At 35.1% G+C, this 6,228-nt stretch overlaps 1 long non-coding RNA gene across 1 annotated transcript; it reads right to left on the bottom strand.

The window, feature by feature from the left end:
- Positions 1–4,082: 4,082 nt before the first annotated feature.
- On the bottom strand, positions 4,083–5,343 carry LOC141752737 (uncharacterized). Its single transcript, XR_012590332.1, has 2 exons — positions 5,238–5,343; positions 4,083–4,998 (listed from the first exon to the last, which is right to left on the bottom strand). It is a non-coding gene; the product is annotated as an uncharacterized LOC141752737 (long non-coding RNA).
- Positions 5,344–6,228: the final 885 nt, after the last annotated feature.

Below are 6,228 nucleotides of genomic sequence, written 5' to 3'. Positions count from 1 at the left end.
CAGACAGAAGAGACGAAGATCAGACGCCATAAAAGCGTCAGCAGCTTACTTCCAGATAGATTTCTCTTTTGATCCTCTGAGCTCAGCGAGCGCCACGGAACAGGAAACGGGAACGAGACACCAGAGGACAGAATAAACGCCGTCAGACCGTATACCGTGTTTCCTCCTCCTGACCCGCAGACACCAGATATCATATCTGCATTTAAAGTAACCAGAGGAAGTATTCACACCCTTTACTGCAGTAAAAGTACTCGTACCACGCTGCAGAAATACTCTGTTACAAGTAAAACTAATGCACTGATAAATGTTACTGATGGGTTAACAGATAAAACTGTTTTTCAGTATTTTACAGTGGTTTCTAAATGTACATTTAAAGCACAGGACTGACTACTATAGTTGCATACTGAGTGCTAGTAGACAGTCATTTACTGTCAGTCAAATATTTTACAGTTAAATACAGTACTTCTACAGCAGAGTACTACTAAATCACAGTAATCTGAACATGTACTGTGTAGTTACAGTTAAATACAGTACTTCTATTAGTACTTCTATTAATGTATTAAAGCAGGATTTTATTGTCGTAGTTGTTTGAGCTGGAGCTCATTCTGAACTATTAACTAAGGATGATTATTATGGATTAATCTGCTGATTATTTTCTGCATTAATTAATCGATTGATTGTTTGATAAAGGTCAGGGCTGCCTCCTCTTAGTCGGCTGACATTTCTTTAGTCGATTGGTCTTTTTTCATGCTGAATTTCCAAGAAACTTCTGAGCTCATCTCTGGTAAACACCAGATTTAAAGTTTGATTCTTTGTGTTACAGATCTGTCGATTAAATCAACTAATCTGAGTGTTTGTCGACTAAGACTTTCTCCGGAGGACGACAATCCTGATAGTGAAAATAGTGAGAAATGGCGTCACAATGACCCAAAGTGACACCTTCACAATGTCTGTTTAGTCCAAACCTCAAACATTAGTACTAATATATTAATATTATTAACATTATGAAAGGAATGGAAGGACATACAATAGGTAAAAATATTACTATGAAAAACATCACTAGTACATTTTAGATATTAGTGTTCAAAACATTTCGTATGTTAAATATGGATAAATGAAACTATAATATAATGTTAAGAGATATGTATTGTGTTCAAAAGCTCTTGTTTTTCTCAGAATCAGCAGACAAAACCAACCTGATGTCTCCAAGAGAGGCTGTCATCTATCAGAATACCTCAGAAACATGTTGATGAAACTTTAATTATTTCTTCATCATGACTACGGAGTGACAACTTTATTTGTTTGAAACCATATTAGAGTAGTTGTGAAGATCACGATTTAGTTCATTAATGAGAGTTGTAAAATCTCTATTTGAGGCAAAAAGGTTGGTGTCATCTGCAAAGAGCAAAATGTGATGTTTGACGCTGCAGCAAGATCATTTATATAAATCAGAAATAATAAAGGTCCCGATATGGATCCTTGAGGGACACCACATTATATTTCTTATAAAGCAGCACTTGTGAAGCTGGAACTAGGAAATGTTTTTGCATGAAAAATAACGTAAACAAATTTTCTGTCAATCAATTAATCGACTAATCGTTTCAGCCGTACTTGTATAAACTGTTGGAGAGTTTAATTTCAACCTGATGTCACGGGAGGCGTTTAAATAACACGACGTTACAAGTGTCATTACTGTGTGTCATGATGACGTTTTATCCTTTTTGCGTGTCAATTTGACACCACGCAACAAAACTACGACTGCAGCTTGGTTTAGGCAACAAAACCACTTAGTTAGGTTTAGGAAAAATGTAATGGTTGGGCTTAAAATAAGTACGTAAACTAAGTAAAATATGTACGCAAACAACGTCACAAGCTTCACGAATGTAACTTCAAAATAACTGAACACTTTGAGACAACACGGCGTACAAAGGACACGCCAAAAGCAAAACCGTTCTTATTGCACGCGAAATTACCGTCTCATTCACACTCTATTTAATATCAAATATTTAGCTCTTCATATGTTTTGTATGCACAAATACTGTAAAGTAATCTGTCAGAGAAACGTAGCAGAGTAGAAGTATGAAAAGAAAAGACTCAAATAAAGTATAAGTACCTCAAATGTGTGCTTCAGTAGCACTGGTTGTGTGTATAAATGTGTTTCTGAGGTGACGCTGTGGATCAGTTCTCATACTGACGCCTTCTCCAGCTGTTGATCCAACGCAGAAAAGAACACCTGGGCATAACATCTGCATCTATAACGCATATCAGCATCCAGACAAAGAGACACGGAGACATCCAGGACGGTTTATACGTGTCTCACAAACACTCTCTGGCAACCAAAACATTTCTATCTGACATTAAAGGAGGATTTGTTGTGACGGGTCGGTGAACTGGTCGTTGGTCCGTTAAACTGTGAACTGAAGCAGTTTAACAGCGACATGCTTCTTTTAATTGAATCACAATAACGGAGGAGTCCATTCAGCCTGCAGAGGAGCGAGACTAACGGGCTGTCTGGTCTGTCTCGCACAGCGTCCTGAGGTCACACAGCGTCCTCCACATATACTCTATATACAGTAATAATATACAGTAATACTACACATACAGCTGTACTGATTAACTTCTATTCACACTGGTATTAATAAAAGTTATTCCAGCTACATGTCATCAGAGGAAACGTCCTGTTCCTTCTCTCAAAGATCATTTTAATCAGAGGTGCAAAGTAACTAAGTACATTTACTCAAATACTGTACTTTACTTTACTCGAGTATTTCCATTTTCTGCTACTTTATACATCTACTCTACACCTCAGAGTCTCTTTAAGTACATTTAGCTGATTTTACTTCTGTATTTTTACTTAACTAACGTTTTAAAATCATCTTTACTTAATTTGGTGATTTTGATCAATAGCAAGCTGTGGAACGAACTTCTGCATGTTAATAACATAGTCATTGTGTATGTAATTTATAAAATGTACCTCAATCATCATCTCTTCTGGGGGGTTAACCTGATAGATTTCAGGCCGTCGGGGGTCAAGGGAAGTGAAACTTCAGCCAGGAGATTCACAACGTCACCTGATCCTGAACAAGGAGCTGATCCAGAACCAGAGAACCAGCACAGCGTCACGGCTCCACCGTGTGGTGAAGATCCAGCTCAGTTTGGTTTCACTTTGAGACCTGCAGTCGGATAATTCTGTCACTTTCTGTCCTTTAATTTAATGTTTGTTTCCTCTCAGGGTGGAGATAGACGAGAGATGACTCTAGAGACGAGACGTTGGAAACCAGCGAACATATGCTCTAATCCCAACAACTGCATGTGATGATCATAAATAGATGGATTCATCAGGTTTTATCGTTTCATATGATTCCAGTTTATGACTTTTCTTCTGTTTCAGACTTTTTTTTTTTACATTTTTCTAACTTTTCTTCTGACATTTTTTTCAGATTTTTTTTTTTTTTACATTTTTCTAACTTTTCTTCAGACTTTTTTTTCAGACTTTTCTTTTTTACATTTTTCTAACTTTTCTTTTTATTTTACATTTTTCTAACTTTTCTTCTGACATTTTTTTCATATTTTTTTTACATTTTTCAGACTTTTTTTCTGAAATTTGTTTTTGACAATTTTCGGACAAAACCCCTCACATGTTCACATACGTGGAGGTCAGAGGTCAAGGGACCGCTTTGATAAATGGCCATGACAGTTTTCCTCGCCAAAATTTAGCATAAGATTGGAGCGTTATTTAACTTCCTTCACTACAAGCTAGTAGGACATGGTTGGTACCGACGGATTCATCAGGTTCTCTAGTTTCATATGATACCAGGATCTCAAGTTGCGTCAATGCGTTAAAGAAATTAGCGGCATTAAATTAAATATAAAAGTTGTCATGAGCACTGACAGAAATCATAAAATAGAACAATAGACAGATGATGCAGCATCATATTTAATTAACATCGCTTTAAAATACCAAAGCGCGGATGTTTGTTTTGTTGAACGGTCGTTGGCTCGACTCCTCGCTCGCGTCTGAGAGGAGGCGAGGAAAGGAATCGAGGAGTGTTAAAGGAAGACACAAAAGGAAACAAACGGACTCTCTTAAAACATTTCTTTACTTTATGCACGTCTTCGCTGCATTTTTTTCTCCCTCATTTATACACAACATGTACTGAAAGTAAATCACAAAACACCGATAGCACACAAACGATGAGGGAGGAGAACAAAGAAAAGACCGTTTGTCTTCTCGACACCATCGACTGTCAGCGGTCTGAAGGAGCCCTCGTTGTACAAATTACATCCCAAATAAAAATCTGCTCTCCAGCCGGACGCTTGAAACGTCCACTTCGACCGGTCGTCTTGTACGAGGACAAACGGACAAAAGAAAAGTCTAATATTGACATCACTTCCTAATTTGACATCACTGTTTAATAATCTTCTTATTACAGAGCTCAGAAAGCGTCTATCGGCCTCTTCTAGAGTTTATAAAGCAACTCAGATTTAAAAATCTTTCAGTCAACTCAACGGTACAAAAAGGCTTCTACTTGAACACACAGCTGATCCAGATCCGTCCAAATGAGAGGAGCGTCTTCATGTCTTCATCAGTCTGTCCTCCTTTAGAAAATGACATCAACCTCTACAGAACGCTCCGCAGGTTCTGGTACGTCGTGAAGCGGTAGAGGATCTAATTTAGGCTCTCTGAGGTCACAACGAGCCTTTTAGCAGCATTAATGAGATTATTTAGAGCTTCCCGGAAAGGAAAACGTGTTTACTCCTTCGTTATGCAACCGACAGACATCACGGGACTCAAATGTCCGACAGGAACACAACACGTGAAATAAATCGGATTCGTTTGTCTGTTTACATGAAAACTGGACCTGACTAGAATAAGTAAACAAAAAAATAAGAATAAGAAATATCGGTAACACGTTGTTTTACAGGTCCACAAATTTCATGGTAATTAGGTGATCATTTATGACGGAGTATCAGGGACACGTTGAGGGAAAAATAAATCTGAGATTATGAGAATAAAGTCGTAATATTACGAGAAAAAAAGTCGTAATATTATGAGAATAAAGTCATAATATTATGAGAATAAAGTCGTAATATTATGAGAATAAAGTCGTAATATTATGAGAAGACGTAATATTATGAGAATAAAGTCATAATATTATGAGAATAAAGTCGTAATATTATGAGAATAAAGACATAATATTATGAGAATAAAGTCATAATATTATGAGAATAAAGACATAATATTATGAGAATAAAGTCGTAATATTATGAGAATAAAGTCGTAATATTATGAGAATAAAGTCATAATATTATGAGAATAAAGACATAATATTATGAGAATAAAGTCGTAATATTATGAGAATAAAGTCGTAATATTATGGAAATAAAGACATAATATTATGAGAATGAAGTCATAATATTATGAGAATAAAGACATAATATTATGAGAATAAAGTCGTAATATTATGAGAATAAAGTCATAATATTATGAGAATAAAGTCATAATATTATGAGAATAAAGTCGTAATATTATGAGAATAAAGTCATAATATTATGAGAATAAAGTCGTAATATTATGAGAATAAAGTCGTAATATTATGGAAATAAAGACATAATATTATGAGAATGAAGTCATAATATTATGAGAAGACATAATATTATGAGAATAAAGTCGTAATATTATGAGAATAAAGTGAATATTATAAAGTAGTAATTGTACGTGTTATTTTAGAGGGTAAATAGTGTGAGAATGAGGAACGTGGAGCATCTTGTGAAGTTCTATTATAGTAAAGTTATGACTTTATTCTCATTAAATTACGACTTTATTCTCGTAATATTCTGACTTTATTCTCCAGATCAGATTTTTTTTCGTCCTCGATGAGGCCCTGATACTCCGTTGTAATAATTAGTAAGTAACCTATTTGAAATGTTTTTGGAATTACTGCCAAATATTCACCTCAAAATTACTTTATTTTAAACATTATTTAATAATTATATTCCGCCACTTCCCCAATTAATTAATTTAATACATTTCTAGGAAAATAATTTAAAGTTAATTTATATTCTTTATTTCCATGTCTGCTGATAAATAGATAATAAAATGATTAAATCATGTTTATAATAAAGTAAATGTTGAGGTAAATATTGGGGTAATTCCAAAGAAATGACTTGCTAATGATCACCTAATGAGCATGTCATTTGTTACCGTAACAGCAGCTTTTGTCCAGA

The sequence above is a fragment of the Sebastes fasciatus genome, chromosome 16 (genome assembly GCF_043250625.1).
Source record: "Sebastes fasciatus isolate fSebFas1 chromosome 16, fSebFas1.pri, whole genome shotgun sequence".
Classification (NCBI taxonomy): Eukaryota; Metazoa; Chordata; class Actinopteri; order Perciformes; family Sebastidae; genus Sebastes; species Sebastes fasciatus.
Note: the sequence above shows the minus strand (reverse complement) of the source record. Positions and strands in the feature narration are given on the sequence as shown.